At 40.2% G+C, this 19,590-nt stretch overlaps 1 long non-coding RNA gene across 1 annotated transcript in view; it reads left to right on the top strand.

Moving 5' to 3' along the window:
- The window catches only part of LOC121437550, a 63,823-nt gene that overhangs the window by 23,742 nt on the left and 20,491 nt on the right, over positions 1 to 19,590 (top strand). The window lies entirely within an intron of this gene.

The following is a 19,590-nucleotide window of genomic DNA, read 5'->3' as shown; positions in this document are numbered from 1 at the left end:
TTGTCACACTGCTGCTTGTCCGAGCCTCCACTGCTCTCAGTCACAAAAGGGTTTTACTCTAAAGCGACCCAGAGATGAAAAGCCTCATGCAGATCCATTGTTGTTCCTTTGGCTCAAGAGAGGGCGAGCAGTATCCTCTTACAAAGGCAGGCCTCGGGTCAGTCTTTCTCAGCTACACCCGAGGTCCCTTCTGATTGCAGCAAGGTAATTTAAAAACACAACTAGTTTCAATACAACATATCACATGTAGAGGATAAAGAAAACTTGTGTAAGTTTTTATTCTAAATCACATGCTTCTAGTAAAAATATTACTTACGTTAGAGCAGAAGAATTATGAATTGTGGATAGGAACTTTAATTATCTGAGAACATATTTATGTGACTTTTGGAATACTTTGAACAAAGACCACAGGAAATAGGCTAATTATCAAGTCTGTAGGTGTGAAATTACCATGTAAGCTGTAATGAGGTAGAAAAGTCAGAAAGAAGATAGACCAGCAGATTCATATACCTCCGTCTCTACTGTGAAACGGTATAATTTTAACAAAATGAAATCATGCCCAGAAAATTGGCTGCACATAGGAAAAGATAATTTCAATATTACGTACAGAAGTCGTGCAGGTAGTGAGGTCTTCATAGGCCTGGCATGAGGTGCATGTTCCAGAACTACTGGCTGACCGAACTCGTCAGGAGGTAGATGGCTAAAGCCATTCATTCACATTATATCACAACGTGAGTAGATGCATGAAAACCCATCTAGCCTTAGTGAAATGTAAAGACAAACAATTGAAATGCTAACCAAGCTCAGGCCCACCCTTAAAACAAGAGAAAGAAGTGACACAAACTAACTTGTAAGTGGCAGGAGTCAAATATTAGTAGCTTTGAATCTTGTAATCCTGTTTGAGGAAGGGTGTTCTAAGTAGATTATCCCTAGAACAGGAGAAAAATGACCCATGTTTAGGTATCCATCACAGTGTTACTTGTAAGAATAAATAATTAGAACAAATTTAATTGTCCAGCATTAGAAAGGTGGCTCATTTATTCAACAGGTACATTCTTTTTCAACATTAGTCATTGAACCTGTGGCTCTGTGCATGCTAGGCAAGCACTCTACAGCCTTCTTTTTGCTTTATTTTGAGACAGTCTCAACAAATTGCTCACACTGGTCTTGGCACTCACTCTGTAGCCCAGGCAGGCCTTGAACTTGCGATCCTCCTGCCTTATTCTCAAGTAGCTGGGATTGCAGGCCTAAGGCTCAACAAAAACTTCTGGTTAAGTAAATTTTGGTGGATCTGTAGTGGAATGCTATAAATTTCTTAAAAATTTAGGTTTTGATGTTTGCTTATTAATACGAAAGAATATAACAAAAGCTTGCTATGGTACAGGCTGCAAATTGTGTGTGTATGTATGTATGTTTGTATGTATGTATGTGTGCATGCACACACTCACGTATCGTGGTTATAACTACAAGGTGATATGGATGTACGGACAAGAACTGGAGGGCATGTGGATGAATGTAAGTACCATTTTATTGCTGGTTTATGATGCTTGTTTATTTTAATGTAAGCTTGTACTTCAGGGTTAAGAATCATGGAATATTCCTCTTTATCACACAGTAGGTAACTGATTGAAACAAACTCATAGGTTGGTTATTCCTACTACCATACAGTAAGTAAATGACTATGAAACATGGCCTTTTGGCCCTGGCTAGAACACGGAGTTCCAATGGTACAAGTCTTCCTTGTGTATTTTTACCCCATCAGCTCAAATTCCTGTATCTGTTTCTTCTTCTGTGTTCTTGGTGACCTCCATGACCAAGAACATTTATTGTGTTCTAGAGCTTCATGATGTAGGCCAGTACCAGGCAGGGGATGAGTCTTCATGTCTAAAGGTCCAGTATACGCTGGAGAAGAATCTTCATTTTGTTCTAACCAGAGGGCGATGGGTATGTAGCCCATCATCTCCATTCCTTGCAGAAGCCTGCAAAATTCACTTTATGGCTAATGGTCCTTGCCTTCCCTTCTGCCATGCTCTCTGTTTCACACGAACTTGTTTGCTTTTTAATTAGGTCAGTTACTTCATGTCTGTTTTTCTTTTTTGATATGGTTTCCTCTGGCTTGGCACCACATATTTTCCCCACATGTCATTGCCTCTAGAGCTTCATGTTGTAGGCATTTTTCAAGGGGAATGGAGAGCACATTGCTGGGGAGGGGAACTCTTGACTCTCTTGCTTGCCCTTTGCTTGCATGAGCAATTCCTATTTCTTTTGGGTCTAGTTCTGTTTGGTTTTGGAGTCTTCACAGTTGGTTATGTTTGGACTAAAAGATACTTCCGAACAAATAATGGTAAGTCAGATCCGTCTGGCAAAGGTGCAGCATGTTTGTTAAGGTTACTGGTTTATTTATCTCCCCTGTCTCTATGGTGACTAAATCTGAGTCTGGGATTTAATGGACTTAATTTTGACCTTCTGTAACATCTCCTAACTTTTCCCAGCCTTTTACTGAAAAGGAATTCATTTTCACTTGAAGAAAGAAATGCGCTTCACTTACAGAAGGACTTTTAACCAAACTCTCAAAGGTGGTCTCTCTAGAGTTCTCGATTTTTTTTTCAAATTAAAAATTGTGTTTTTCTTTTTAAAAGGAATGCCTTATGTGGATGAGTGTTTGCTTCCCCTCTGTAGTGTGTGTGTGTGTACGTGTGTTTGCTTCCCCTCTGTAGTGTGTGTGTACATGTGTTTGCTTCCCCTCTGTAGTGTGTGTGTGTGTATACATGTGTTTGCTTCCCCTCTAGTGTGTGTGTACATGTGTTTGCTTCCCCTCTGTAGTGTGTGTGTATGTACGTGTGTTTGCTTCCCCTCTGTAGTGTGTGTGTGTACATGTGTTTGCTTCCCCTCTGTAGTGTGTGTGTGTGTACGTGTGTTTGCTTCCCCTCTGTGGTGTGTGTGTACATGTGTTTGCTTCCCCTCTGTAGTGTGTGTGTGTACATGTGTTTGCTTCCCCTCTGTAGTGTGTGTGTGTGTGTACGTGTGTTTGCTTCCCCTCTGTAGTGTGTGTGTACATGTGTTTGCTTCCCCTCTGTAGTGTGTGTGTGTACATGTGTTTGCTTCCCCTCTGTAGTGTGTGTGTGTGTGTACATGTGTTTGCTTCCCCTCTGTAGTGTGTGTGTGTGTGTACATGTGTTTGCTTCCCCTCTGTAGTGTGTGTGTACATGTGTTTGCTTCCCCTCTGTAGTGTGTGTGTACATGTGTTTGCTTCCCCTCTGTAGTGTGTGTGTGTACATGTGTTTGCTTCCCCTCTGTAGTGTGTGTGTGTGTGTGTGTGCATGTGTACGTATACATGTGTTTGCTTGGTGTCCGCAGAAACCAGAAGAGGGAATCAGAGCCTCTGCAAGTAGTTACAGTCTGAGTTGCCGTGTGAATGCTGGGAACTGAAGGCAGCAGAAGAGGGAATCAGAGCCTCTGGAAGTAGAGTTACAGTCTGAGTTGCCGTGTGAATGCTGGGAATTGGAGGCAGGTCCTCAAGAGCAGCCAGTGCTTTTAACTGCTGGCCATCTCTTCAGCCTCCAGAATCTTTGATTTTTACAGTCCTCAGTCAGAGTACACATCACACTCAACAGCACACATATGTATTCAGTACTACTGGTGTCCAAAGAGCAATTTTCTTTTCGGTGAAATAAAGTATCTGTTAGTTATTATGAATGAACTATTCTTGTGAACATATTATTAGAGAGCTTATTGTAAGAATACTAAGTCAAAGGGAACATTGATTATAGAGAACATACTTTATTTTTAAAATTATTTCTTACTCATTATAAGATTATAAATTTACATGTTCATAAATGCTTAGACTATATCTCAGAGTTTAAATGTGTTGAACTGCACCATAGATGCCACAAGAAAAGTTTAGTTTGACCAGAATTCCCATAGAAGTCATCTTTGGGTACTGACATTCAAATCCATCATTTCTTCTGTACCTCACTCATGTGCATAAGGACATAGTGTCTGTCTGAGGAAGCTAGAGTCAAAACATGTTGGACCTCAGTCGCTTTAGATATCATACAGCACTTTTCAGTCTCTTTTATATGGTTGTAGGGCACCTCAGAGGCATTCCAGTGTCGGAAAATACAATTTATCCAAAATAAAGCCAGAGTATATTACTGTATTTATGTCTAGTACATAATGTGTTGTTCTACTCATGAAAAATGTCTATTTTAGGTCATTTCACCTTCTCTAAGAACAAACTCACGTGAATTTTTCTTAAAACCCAAACACAGGAATCAGAAATGATTGATAAGGTTTGCAGCAAGGGCTGTAGCAAGGGAAGCAGCCTATGTTCGTCTGACCTTGCTCTGCAAGCATTAAATAATAGAGCTCAGATTTAACATCAAGTTTAACTCAGGTCCAGTACATGTTGGTAAAAACAAAAACTTCTTCTGAGATATCAGAAAGTCTCCAAGACGTGGAAGTTGTTTTAAGACCTTGTCTGTTTGTCATCAGCTCTTCTATTAATAGGTCAAAGCCTTGAGAAGCAGCAGCAGATGCAGGCTTGGAAAGATCCACGCTTGTGAGATGAATGTTGGATACTCCCTAGTTTCTGGTTTTGAAAACTTGACTCACTTACCTTAGAAACAACTATGAACTCAGTAAATATATTAGGTCAGGTTCATAGGTGCATCTTACAAATGTCATTCTGGCCATATGAGAAGTGTATCTGAGGTAAAGCTTTTAGGGAAATCACAGATTGAGGCCAGAAACCCTCAGTAACACTAAAAATGAACAGTACTTCTGCCATCTTCATTATCATTATTCTATCACTTTATGTCACATGGTGAAAGCCCAGTGTACTATGCTGGTAATTGTTATAACTTACGTATTTCATTACTTCTCTCATTGGTAGTATTTCAGCTCTGTTTAAAACAGCACTAAGAATGAAGCCAATTTAAGGAGACATGGATGATCTTTATAGAATACATTTAGAAGGGTAGCCACATTCTCTTGTCCTGTTTGCCAGGCATAGACCATCTCTCACTGAGGATATCCAACTCTTGGCTAAATAGTTTCTTAAACTGTTCTTTACCTGAAGAGAAAAGCTATGGTACATAGGTATTTAGTGTTTATTTGTGCTCGTCATTGAGTTTTGTGGGCCTCTCTTAAATCATGAGTTTTATATGTGTGATATAACTAGTTCTATACATTATTCAAGACTTGGAAAAATAATTTGCTGAAAGTATTCCATGGGTTTCTTTCCTAGAACCAGTAGAGATTTTGTGAACTATGGTGAGCATTTACATACGCAATTACTAGTGTATATTGCCTAGGAGATTTATAACCCATTTTGCCTTTTTAAATTTTTTTTTGTGTGATGGCTATTCTTGCTTGTGCTATTTTGCCTGCATGTATGTCTGTGTATCTTGTGCCCACAAAGGCCAGAAGAGGGCATCAGATTCCCTGGGACAGAGTTACAGATAGTTGTGAGCTACCATGTGGGTGCTGGGAATTTAACTCAGGTCTTCTGGAAGACCAGCCAGCATTCCTAACTGCTGAGCCATCTCTCCAGCCACCTGTACAATGGTATCCTTAGCTCCTTTTAATGTTTCAACTGCAGACTAAGTGGAGATGATGTATTCCACCCTTTGCACTGGCTCACATGACAGGTAGAACTGGGAGGCAGTACAACATGCTCCAGTATTTTTGAACCCAAAGTGTGTTCTCAGCCCTATCTTCTGTACTGCGTCAATCTTTATAAAATTATACAGGTTCTTGACCTATTGGCCCCTCTCTGTTTCCCCTTTCTCCCTCTGAAACTGTTCAAATCATAAAGAGTAAAGGATTTTATTGATATTTACCGTCTTAGATTGCATTCCCCTTTCCACAGGAAACTGGAAATTCCCAGGGAACAACACCCCTGGTAATACTTTAGTTTCTCTACATCGTTTATTCTCTAGTGCCAGGGCTTTGGTAAACATTGTCTAGTGTCAAACTGAACCAAAGGCTTTATATCACTTACTGATGATGGCGTTACCTGGTACCACACAGAAAAGTCTAAGGATCTTTGTTTCACTCCCTTTTCCTCCAGTAGCCACATTATTGACGCCATGGTAGCTTTCTGTTGCATGAAACAGTCTTTTCTTTCTCATTACAAATGACTGCCCCATTGATTTTATTAGGTTCTTCAGAGAGGAAACGAGAATTCCAACAGCGAAAGCTGGTTCATATCACCTGGATCCTATAATTAAACCTTTTACTACATATGGCTTATCATATCATCTGACTTAAATTTTTGGATGATTTAACCCTAAACAAACTGTTGTAGATTTTATTCCATGGCTTCAATTTTGACATTTTAATGATGCTATCACACTTGGCTCAAATCTTGGTGTTTATTTTGGTGGTGTCTAAGAAGAGGTACTAACTGGAGTGGAAATATGCACAATTTTCAGATTCTAGGGATTTTATTTCTCCAGCAAGTATACAGACACAGATACTGTTCTCTTTCCCACCATGTTTCATGATTTCGTGTTTTTGTTTTTTTTTTTTTTGCTATTGAGTCTTGGAAGGCCGACCTAGGAAATACAGTTAGGGTTCTTTTCATGTGAGTGATTTTATTTGAAATCAGACAGTTGGTATTGAGGAGAGTAACACACAATGTTAGTCTTAGGTACCATAATGTATGTGTGTGTGGGGGGAAGCTAGAGTTAGATATTGAGGCAGGAAGTCACATGAGAAAGTTGGGTTTTTTTGTTTTTTGTTTTTTTTTTGTTTTTTTTTTTTTGCTAGTGTGGTATTACTTTTTGTATGAAGTCTGCAATGTGGTTGGGTTTATGGTACCTACACTCCATGGATTTAATAAGTACTAAGAGTACAGAAAGTCATTCTAGTTTGATGATGTTTACATTATAGTTCATAGAACTTTGAAATTTACAGAAGTGTTTTAGAGGTTGGACCAATAGTTGACTTACATTTTGAACATTGTATTATTTTAAAAACCTTAAAACAACAGACACATCCGACTGTGTTTTGTACTGTTTTAGCATTCTGAAGGAACACTTACTGATTGACTTTAAAATAAAGTAAGTAAAGGTTATTAATGTCAGCCTAAAAAAATTTTGCCTGGCACTTACTGGTCATCCATCAATGTCAGTGTAGCATTTCTGTTGGGAGAGGAAAGACAAAGGTCTTCAGAAAGGCCATTACACTAAAGCCATTGGTGTTAAGGTATTGGCCTGTGAGATCTGATGTTACATTTGGGTTTCCAGTTACAGTGAGCACTTACCCATCTGTTATATTTAGTCTTGTCTAGCGCCGTCAGGAATCTAGGAAAGGATGAGTATACACTTTAAATTTGAAACAGCCATAAAGAGGGATATACAGTTAAGAGGTTGGAGGCTGGCTCCAGCATCATCCCTCAGATGGGGCTATGAATGGATTGGGAGACTTTATTAAAAGTTTGAGTATGCATATGTGCAGCATTGCTGTTCAGTATGAGGTTTTTAGGGATTCCCCATTTGTGCCAGCAGAAGCTTCGGGTGGGCTTGGCAGAGTCCTTTCCTTTAGAAGCAGTGGCACTCACTCCGCTTCCTTCCATTCCACACGGCATTACTCGCCCATGGTCTTAAATACCGTTTGGAAGCCACCGTCTGCTTGTGCCGACTTGCATTCAAGTTTTCCCCTTTCTCCCATATCCAGGTCTCATAGCTCAGTCTTGCTTTCACCTTACTATGCAGTTAAGAGTTAAGGATGGGGCCAGACGCACAGAGGCGGAGCGGCGGCGGCCAGACGCGGCGGAGCTGCGGCGGCCAGACGCGGCGGAGCAACACCGCATACAGGAAGAGGCTTTCAGGGACTGGCGCAGAGGCAGACCCAAGCGGCGGGAACAGGCGTGCAATAAGGAGAGCAGATCGCCCTACTACAATCGAATCAAAGAGGTAGGCCTTTGGTTGGCCAGGTCACTGGCACAAGGGGAGCCTGGTCCTGTCCTGAAGATCCTTCAGAGGGGTGAGAGGGTTCTTGGCCTGCAGCAGGAACCACGAAAGAGAGTGAGGGCATTTTGTAAGCAGAGCCCTTGGCCAGCAGGGAAACCTGATCCGGTTTTTAAAGGACCCATTGGATAGGATCAATAGGAGGAGATGGGCAGGCGCCAAGGCAAGAATTCTCCCAATAATCCGAAAAACAACATGAAAACATCAGAACCCAATGATCTTACAACAGAAGTATTTGAACAACCTAACACAGAAGAAATGGAAAAAATCGACTTTATGAAGATAATAGAGTCCCTTAAACAACATGTAAAAAATGCCCTTATAGAAATGGATGAGAAGTATAACAAAAAGTTTGAAGAAATGAGTAAATACGTACATGATACCCTGGGAAACCAAGAAAAAACCATCAAACAGGTAATGGAAACAGTTCAAGAATTGAAAACTGAAATGAAGGCAAAGAAGAAAATACAAACTGAGGACCAGCTGGATATGGAAAATCTAGGCCAACGAGCAGAGTCTACAGAAACAAGCATAATCAATAGAATACAAGAGCTAGAAGAAAGACTCTCAGATGCTGAGGACACCATAGAGAAAATAAACGAACAGATCAAAGAAAACAGCAAAGCCAACAAATTCTCAACACAAAACATTCAGGAACTATGGGACACAATAAAAAAACCAAACCTAAGAATAATAGGAATAGAAGAAGGAGAAGAGTCACAGCTCAAAGGCCCAGAAAATATTTTCAACAAAATTATGGAAGAAAACTTTCCCAACTTAAAGAAAGATATTCACTTAAATATTCAAGAAGCATACAGAACACCAAACAGACTGGATCAAAGAAAAACATCTCCTCGCCATATAATAATCAAAACACAAAATATACAGGTTAAAGAAAAAATATTAAGAGCTGCAAAAGAAAAAGGGCAAGTAACTTATAAAGGTAAACCGATCAGACTTACACCTGACTTCTCGATGGAAACTATGAAAGCCAGAAGGTCCTGGATAGAGGTTCTGCAGAAGCTAAGAGACCATGGATGCAAACCCAAACTACTATACCCAGCCAAGCTATCATTCATTATCAATGGAGAAAACAAAACATTCCAGGATAAGAACAAATTTAAACAATACGTAGCCACAAATCCAGCCCTACAGAAAGTAATAGAAGGAAAATCGCAACCCAAGGAATCCAACACTGCCAACACTGCCTACAATAACCCAGGCATCTAATGACCCTTCACGAGCACATCTCAAAGAAGGGAGACAATCTCTACTACCAAAAGCAATAAGAATAACCGGAGTAAACAACCACTGGTCATTAATATCACTTAATATTAATGGGCTCAATTCACCTATAAAAAGGCACAGGCTAAAAGATTGGATACGAAAACAGGATCCAACATTCTGCTGTTTGCAAGAAACACATCTCAACCACAAAGACAGGCACCTACTCAGAGTAAAGGGTTGGGAAAAGGTGTTTCAAGCAAATGGTCCTAAGAAAAAAGCAGGTGTGGCCATACTAATTTCTAACAAAACTGACTTCAAACTAAAATCAATCAGAAGAGACCGAGACGGTCACTTTATACTCATAACAGGAACAATTCATCAGGAGGAGGTCTCAATCCTGAATATATACGCCCCCAATATAAAAGCACCTACTTATGTAAAAGAAATATTACTAGAACTCAAGGCAGACATCAAACCACACACACTAGTAGTAGGAGACTTCAACACACCTCTCTCTCCAAGGGACAGGTCAATCAGACAGAAACCTAATAGAGAATTAAGAGAATTATTGGAGGTAATGAAGCAAATGGACTTAACAGACATCTATAGAACATTCCACCCAAATAGGAAAGAATATACCTTCTTCTCTGCAGCTCATGGAACCTTCTCAAAAATTGACCACATACTCGGAAACAAAGGAAACCTCCACAGATACAAAAAAATATCAGTGTCCACCTGTGTCTTATCAGATCATCACGGATTAAAATTAGAAGGCAACAACCACGCTGCCCCCAAAAAACCGACAAACTCATGGAAACTGAACAGTCAACTACTGAACCACACCTGGGTCAAGGAAGAAATCAAGAAAGAAATTAAAGTCTTCCTTGAATTTAATGAAAATAAAGGGACAACATACTCAAACCTATGGGACACAATGAAAGCAGTGCTAAGAGGAAAGTTCATAGCACTAAGTGCCCACTTAAAGAAAACGGAGAATGCATACATTGGGGACTTAACAACACACCTGAAAGCTCTAGAAAAAAAAAGAAGCAGACGCGCCCAGGAGAAGTAGAAGACTGGAAATAATAAAACTGAGGGCTGAAATCAACAAAATAGAAACACAGAAAACAGTCCAAAGAATCAATGAAACCAAAAGCTGGTTCTTGGAGAAAATCAACAAGATCGACAAACCCCTATCCAAACTAATTAAACGACAGAGAGAGAACACGCAAATAAATAAGATCAGAAATGAAAAGGGGGACATAACCACAGACACAGAGGAAATTCAGAGAATCATTAGATCTTACTACAAAAGCCTGTATGCCACAAAACTGGAAAATACAAAAGAAATGGACATTTTTTTAAATAAGTACCACATACCAAAGCTAAACCAAGACCAGGTGAATGATCTAAATAGACCGGTTTCTCGCGAAGAATTAGAAATGGTTATCAAAAATCTCCCTTCGAAAAAAAGCCCAGGACCAGATGGTTTCAATGCAGAATTCTACCAGTACTTCCAAGAAGAACTAATACCTATACTCCTTAATGTATTTCACAATATAGAATCAGAAGAGTCATTGCCAAATTCCTTTTATGAAGCTACAGTTACCCTGATACCAAAACCACAAAAAGACCCAACCAAGAAAGAGAATTACAGACTGATCTCACTCATGAACATCGACGCAAAAATTTTCAATAAAATACTGGCAAACCGAATCCAAGAACACATAAGAAAAATTATCCATTATGATCAAGTAGGCTTCATCCCAGAGATGCAGGGCTGGTTCAACATACGCAAATCTATCAATGTAATCCACCATATAAATAAACTGAAAGAAAAAAACCATATGATCATTTCACTAGATGCTGAAAAAGCATTCGACAAAATTCAACACCCCTTTATGATAAAGGTCTTGGAGAGAATAGGGATACAAGGGTCCTACCTAAATATAATAAAAGCTATTTACAGCAAGCCAACAGCTAACATTAAATTAAACGGAGAAAAACTCAAAGCCATCCCACTTAAATCAGGAACACGACAAGGATGTCCACTCTCTCCATACCTCTTCAATATAGTGCTTGAAATTCTAGCAATAGCAATAAGACAACATAAGGAGATCAAGGGGATTCGTATTGGAAAGGAAGAAGTTAAGCTTTCGTTATTTGCAGATGATATGATAGTGTACATAAGCGACCCCAAAAATTCTACCAAAGAACTCCTACAGCTGATAAACAGCTTTAGTAATGTGGCAGGATACAAGATCAACTCCAAAAAATCAGTTGCCTTCCTATACACTAAGGATAAGGAAGCAGAGAGGGAAATCAGAGAAGCATCACCTTTCACGATAGCCACAAATAGCATAAAATACCTTGGGGTAACCCTGACCAAGGAAGTGAAAGATCTACTTGACAAGAACTATAAGTCTTTGAAGAAAGAAATTGAAGAAGACACCAGAAAATGGAAAGACCTCCCTTGCTCTTGGATTGGGAGGATCAACATAGTAAAAATGGCAATTCTACCAAAAGCAATCTATAGATTCAATGCAATCCCCATCAAAATCCCATCAAAATTCTTCACAGATCTGGAGAAGACAATAATCAACTTTATATGGAAAAACAAAAAACCCAGGATAGCCAAAACAATCTTATACAATAAAGGATTGTCTGGAGGCATTACCATCCCTGACTTCAAACTCTATTACAGAGCTACAGTATTGAAAACAGCTTGGTATTGGCATAAAAACAGAGAAGTCGACCAATGGAATCGAATAGAAGACCCTGACATTAACCCACAAACCTATGAACACCTGATCTTCGATAAAGGAGCTAAAAGTATACAATGGAAAAAAGAGAGCATCTTCAACAAATGGTGCTGGCAAAACTGGATGTCAATCTGTAGAAGAATGAAAATAGATCCATATCTATCACCATGCACAAAACTCAAATCCAAATGGATTAAAGACCTCAATATCAGTCCGAACACACTGAACCTGATAGAAGAGAAAGTGGGAAGTACTCTACAGCACATGGGCACAGGAGACCACTTCCTATGTATAACCCCAGCAGCACAGACACTAAGGGCATCATTGAATAAATGGGACTCCCTGAGGCTGAGAAGCTTCTGTAAAGCAAAGGACACTGTCACTAAGACAAAAAGACAACCCACTGACTGGGAGAAGATCTTCACCAACCCTGCTACTGACAAAGGTTTGATCTCCAAAATATATAAAGAACTCAAGAAACTAGACCGTAAAAGGCTAATCAACCCAATTATAAAGTGGGGCACTGATCTGAACAGAGAATTCTCAACAGAAGAACTTCAAATGGCCAAAAGACACTTAAGGTCATGCTCAACTTCCTTAGCGATCAGGGAAATGCAAATCAAGACAACTTTAAGATACCACCTTACACCTGTCAGAATGGCTAAAATAAAAAACACCAATGATAGCCTTTGCTGGAGAGGTTGTGGAGAAAGGGGTACACTCACCCATTGCTGGTGGGAATGCAAACTTGTGCAACCACTCTGGAAAGCAGTGTTTCGGTTTCTCAGGAAATTCGGGATCAACCTACCCCTGGATCCAGCAATACCACTCTTGGGAATATACCCAAGAGAGGCCCTATCATACAACAAAAGTATATGCTCAACTATGTTCATGGCAGCATTGTTTGTAATAGCCAGAACCTGGAAACAACCTAGATGCCCTTCAACGGAAGAATGGATGAAGAAAGTATGGAATATATACATATTAGAGTATTACTCAGCAGTAAAAAACAAGGACTTCTTGAATTTTGCATACAAATGGATGGAAATAGAAAACACTATCCTGAGTGAGGTAAGCCAGACCCAAAAAGAGGAACATGGGATGTACTCACTCATATTTGGTTTCTAGCCATAAATAAAGGACATTGAGCTTATAATTCATGTTCCTAGAGAAGCTAAATAAGAAGGTGAATCCAAAGACAAACACATAGGCATCCTCATGAATATTAACCTTCATCAGGCGATGAAAGGAGACAGAGACAGAGACCCACACGGGAGCACCGGACAGAAATCTCAAGGTCCAAATCAGGAGGAGAAGGAGACGGAGCACGAGCAAGGAACTCAGGACCACGAGGGGTGCACCCACACACTGAGACAATGGGGATGTTCTATTGGGATCTCACCAAGGCCAGCTTGCCTAGGTCTGAAAAAGCATGGGATAAATCCGGACTAGCTGAACATAGCGGACAATGAGGAATACTGAGAATTCAAGAACAATTGCAGTGGGTTTTTGATCCTACTGCACGTACTGGCTTTGTGGGTGCCTAGGCAGTTTGGATGCTCACCTTACGAGACCTGGATAGAGGTGGGCAGTCCTTGGGCTTCCCACAGGTCAGGGAACCCTGATTGCTCTTCGAGCAGATGAGGGAGGGGGAATTGATCGGGGGAGGGGGAGGGAAATAGGAAGCGGTTGTGGGGACGAGGCAGAAATCCTTAATAAATAAATAAATTAAAAAAAAAAAAGAGTTAAGGATGACCTTGAACTTCTGGTCTTCCTGCCTTTCCCTGCCCAGTGCTGGGTTTACAGGTGTGTGCCACCACATGCACTTTTAGGCTGTGCTGGGCATTGGATCTTATGCCTGGGAGGCAAGTACTCTGCTAACTGCATCCCGAGAACCATATAACCATAAACCTCTCCCAACATTTGATTGCGAACATTTTGTATATTTTTCATCCGTAGTCTGCCAGTGACAACAGTGTGTTCTGCTTGTTTATACTGTGTATGTCTATAGGCCAGTCTGTTTTACTTGGGGCTATAGTTTAATGTAAAGCTAGTGGATTTCTTCAGCAGTTAACTTCAGATATTTTATACACGCAAAGTCTAGCTTTTTGAACACTGCACTAAGGTTCCTAAACAGGCATAGCATGCCATGAAATAAAATATATTCTTCAACTTTACTTTTAAAAGTAATAGTTTTTCTGGAATTCTGGCATAGAGTTGATAAAAACCCCACTGGCTCATTTTAAAACTGAAACTCATTCTGTGCCCGAGACTCTGCTGACTTCTCACTGAGGCAGGATGTGCTTACAAGTTTCATTTTCTCCAGTTAGAAGCTAGAAAACTTCTTATAGAGAGGTAGGATCATCCTTAAAAGAGCTGTTGTCATCAGATGTTGTTCCTTCCCACCTCCCACCGTCCCTGTTGCATTTGGAAGGCAGGAGAGCAGCTAGATTGGTGTGTGCTGGATTCAATCCCAAGCCCTGCTCTTAAAGTCAGAGTGTTAAGTGCAGATGATTAAAACAACACTTGCTACAGTTTGAGCAGAGAGTGCGGGATGGACATGAAAGGTTCCGATGCATGGCGTTTTGTACCTGTTTATGCAGAGAGCTCTTCCTCTATTCTTCCAAAGCTGTGTGGGTCCCTCATTCCATCCCCCAATTGGCCCATAGGGCTAACTGGGCATGCTTCCTTCTGGAAGTCTTCACTAGCGCTTTTGAGGGAACTGGCAGGAAGACCCTTAAAAGCATTTCTAAGTACTTTCCCCCCACCTCCTATATGGGTTAATCTTCTGCTTTCCTCTTTGGTTTCGACTGCTGTTGCTTGGGTTGAAAAATAGGCTTGCTTCTGTTGTGTCGGGAGAGCATGAATTTAAAAGAATTATACATAAAGATCTATATAAACTTGACCAACTACTTCAAACAGACACATGACTCTTTCCTGCCTGTAAAAACTCATTGGCATGGTGGGATTATGTGTACTCAGGTCTGGAGAGAGACTATTAGGTTGCAGCATGTTTGATTCATCTACCACTGACTTGCCCTTTGATCTCAGAATGTGACTGACTTGTCCTGTGATGGCTTCATAATCACCCATAATAAAACTGATTTACTATATATAGTGTAAGAGTTGAGTTTTAACCTATATCTAGTTTCTGTAATAGGTCAAATGTATGAAAGATTTCATTAGAATTTATGTATGTACATTAAGCTTTCAAGTCAGATTTATTTTTACCAATAAAAGTTTGCATAGAAATATTTCGTATTCTGTAGTTCATATGTACAGTACCATATTTCTATAAATGAGTTGAAAAGATTAATGATATGATCTATAAGACATATGTTTAAAGTATTTAAAACTTGATTACACTATGTGATTTGGGCTTGTAGGAAGATGGTAAGGGTTCTGGATTTATGCTTACAACAGGTGACAATACTTGGGCTTCTATTCTTAGTTTGACCTCACCCACTTCTCTAAAGGCGAGGTACTTAATCTAATGTCTTGGTTCATCCATCTGTAACACCTGCAATGCTGTTCCATTAAAAGAGGACCTGGTTTACATTCGCTAGCATCTGAGGATTTAACGTAGAAGGTGGTGCAGAAGTTCAAATGGCTGGATAGTGAGTGTCTGTTTGTATGCCTAATGGCAATCTTGACAAATTACTAATTACTACATTTAGAAAGTTACATCTTTGGAGGGCATTGATATTTGATATTGTTGTTCTGTGTGTTCTAAGTTACCATCATAACAGTAGGAAAATAAACCCCGTCCTGGCTGTGTTACAGAGGGATTAATCACTTCTTCAAGTCGTTGCTAAAGCTCTAGTCCTTTTAAACAACTGAGAACTTATTGCCTCTTCCCCCAAATAAAAGTCTTACAACTAACTGTAGTTACACTTCTTCACTTGTTGAAGTCTTTCCAAGTTATAGTCTTTGTAAAGAATGAAGGATGGAGCATGTCAATTACTTAGAGCAGCTAAAAATACCCTATACAAGTATGTAGAGGAGAGTGCTTTGATTTGTACATCAAAGCGAAGAATCAAAATTGTGTGAGCTTGCCTCGATACACTTGTTCCCAGCTACTTGAGTCTTTGCAAAGACTCAGATGCTATCTAAGTACAAGAGGATTGGAGTAGTTCAACTCTGTCTGAAACTAAAAAAAAACTAGATTACTATTTTCTAAATCCAATGGACTTGAAAGTTCGGGCCAGCATGAGGGAGAGGATTCTTACCACAGAGATTCTTGTTCCCCCCCCCCTTTTTTTTAAATTCATAAGCACAAAGTTTGTTCCAAATTAGTCATTCTATAATTACTGAAAGATGCTTGTTATTTGGCTTGGCCATGTATTTAATAAATCATATAAACAACGAAAAAACTTAAATGTTCAAAGCTATACAAAATAACTTAGTATTTCAAACTGGACTAATGTAGTCTGTAAGGTCTCTTTCAGAGCACTCTAGATACTATGTGTGTTTTTTTAAGGGGGTAAAAGAAAGGGCGCTTTAAGGCTTCCCTGAGGGTAATCCTCTTGGCTGGATCATACTCCAACATTTCCCCAATGAGGTCAAAGAGAAGCTTGTGTTCAGCATCCTGAGATAGCATAAACTCCTTCAGATCTTGGTCTTTTCATAATGATCTACCTCAAGGGTTTGTGCCATGTGATACACGTGAGTCATGTGCAAAATGAGAATATCTACTTAGAACAAAGCTTAATTAATTTATGAGTTGATATTAGATACACAATATTGAGCACATACCATTCACTCAAATAATTATACAGGGAAAGCAGGACAGCCATCAATATCACCATTTCATCTATGAAAGAAAATTAGTTTTCTGGTAAATAACTTGGTAGTTTGACCATCACATTTGTGGAGAAATTGATTTCAAGACTGGAGTCTCTCCTCTAGGTACAACACACTAAAGCCAGAAAAAAAATGCTCATTACTCTTATTTTGTTAAATAAAAACTTAAAATGAATTTAAGTTCAATCTTGTTATCTCAATCTAATTGTACTAAAATTTAAACTGATTTTTTTGTTTGGTTTTTGAGACAGTCTTGGGAGGTTGTCTGAGCTTGCCTGTTACTTGCTCTATATACTAAGCTATCCTTGAAATTGTGGTAACAGTCCTGCCCCTGGCTCCCAAGTGCTCGATTTATAGGTGTGTGCCCTCAGCCCTTGCTTTTATGATTTGTGAACTTGTTCAGAGAGATTGGAAATTAAATACCTTATTTTACATTCCTGAATTCATGTCTTCCCTGTACAGTTCCTGATCCAAAATGGTAATTTATATAAGTTGTAAGTATGTATTTATATAAGCTTTTTTTAAATTTATTTATTTATTAAGGATTTCTGCCTCCTCCCCGCAACCGCTTCCCATTTCCCTCCCCCAATCAAGTCCCCCTCCCTCATCTGCTCGAAGAGCAATCAGGATTCCCTGCCCTGTGGGAAGTTCAAGGACCACCCACCTCCATCCAGGTCTAGTAAGTTGAGCATCCAAACTGCCTAGGCTCCCACAAAGCCAGTATGTGCAGTAGGATCAGAAACCCACTGCGATTGTTCTTGAGTTCTCAGTAGTCCTCATTGTCCGCTATGTTCAGTTAGTCCAGTTTTATCCCATGCTTTTTCAGACCTAGGCCAGCACGAGCAAGGAACTCAGGACCATGAGGGGTGCACCCACACACTGAGACAATGGGGATGTTCTATATAAGCTTAAATATGTATTTGTGGCATTAAATGGGGAGCTACTTTGAAGGGAAATAAGAGTAATTAGGTTTTCCTGTATTTTCATAGTCCTGGTTTGCTACAACACTCCACATCAGCGTCTAGCAAAAAATAGTGTGTGTGCTTTTAAAAGAGTTCCCTCAGAGTCTCCCACTGTCTTGGACTCCCACAACCTTTCTACCTCCTCTTATAGATCCTTGAGCCTTGAGGAGGAGGTGTTTGATCAAAAACACCCCAATTTTGGTTCCGCTGATTTATAAACATCAATCCTTCTCTTGCACCCACAGTTAATTTTTTGTAATGTTTGTTGTGAAATTGGAGTGAAGGGGCTGGTGGCATTTCCTTGCCTTGCGCATCTGTAGAAACGGGTTAATCAGTCACAGATAATGGGGATGTTCTATCGGGAACTCACCAAGGCCAGCTGGCCTAGGTCTGAAAAAGCATGGGATAAATCCGGACTAGCTGAACATAGCGGACAATGAGGACTACTGAGAACTCAAGAACAATGGCAATGGGTCTTTGATCCTACTGCACGTACTGGCTTTGGGGGAGCCTAGGTAGTTTGGATGCTCACCTTATGAGACCTGGATAGAGGTGGGCAGTCCTTGGGCTTCCCACAGGTTAGGGAACCCTGATTGCTCTTCGAGCAGATGAGGGAGGGGGACTTGATCAGGGGAGGGGGAGGGAAAAGGGAAGCAGTTGTGGGGAGGAGGCAGAAATCCTTAATAAATAAATAAATTTTAAAAAAAATCAGTCACAGATAGTCATGGACTTCCATCCTTCTTTCAGTTCTTCTGTGACCTTTTAAAAAGCCAGTGCCTGTTTCAGAAAGGATTGAACGTTGAGGCTCTAGAAGTCAAGGTACTTTTGGGCTTTGAAGCAGAAACAATTGCAGGCTGAACTGAAAAGTTTCTGAGGTAGATGTAGTTGAAGATTCCATGACAGCCTTACATAATGAACAGGGCTGCTACTCTGTTTTGCCAGCATGCAGGTTAAAGTCAGACCTGTGACTCAGAGTTGTGCACTTTCTTGGTAGTATGCATCAGTGACATGTCTCCAGTCTCATCCCAGAAGGGCTTGTGCCCAGCTCAGGTTGCTCACATTTTAATCCCCAGCTGGGAGGCCTCCTTTTTTTTAATAGATAAAGAAAACAACATGAACATTTGGAAGCCAAGTGCTTTAGAGGTTCTCAGCCTAAAGACTTAATGAACACCAAGGCACCTTCTTAATTGAGAAGTAGCTCTTAGTTGCCACTAATGCCTCCTGGTGTGGCTCTGCATGAATATGTGGTGTGTACATGCTTAGTGATGTGTTTTACTAAGTTGGATATTTTAAATTCATTGCCTTTGATTTACTGTAAAGAATGCAGACTTGGGATCAAAAGCTACTTACTCTCTGGATAGCTTACTAGCTAAAGGTGATCTTAGCATAGTTGGCATAAGATTTCTAGATGGCATCTTCTCTGTATGTACAGAAAAAATCTGCCACATCACTAGGTTTTGGGAGCTACTTGATCCATTTGAAATTTCAATTTGCTTATCTTATTTTTTTTTCTATTACTTTTTTTTCTTTTGGTTTTTTGAAACAGGGTTTTTCTATGAAGTCCTAGCTGTCCTGGAACTTTGTAGACCAGGCTGGCCTCAAACTCACGAGATCCACCTGCCTCGGCCTCCTGAGTGCTGGGTTTAGAAGTGTGCGCCACCACCGGCTGGCTCATCTCTTCCTTCCTGTGATCAAAACTGCCATCCATTTGGTGCAGCCAGCTCTTCTTGATTCACTACATTTTTAGTTGGTACACCCCAGCTTTCTTACAGCACTGTTTGTCATAACAAAACACCAGCGGAGCCCATTCCCTATGGAGAGATACCTTGCTCAGCCTAGGCACTGTGGGGGGGGTGTCTT

This window comes from Microtus oregoni, unplaced genomic scaffold (genome assembly GCF_018167655.1).
Source record: "Microtus oregoni isolate MIOR12 unplaced genomic scaffold, Mior012 000052F_ref0000163, whole genome shotgun sequence".
Taxonomy (NCBI): domain Eukaryota; kingdom Metazoa; phylum Chordata; class Mammalia; order Rodentia; family Cricetidae; genus Microtus; species Microtus oregoni.
The sequence above is the reverse complement of the archived record's forward strand: the minus strand, read 5'-3'. Positions and strand labels throughout refer to the sequence as shown.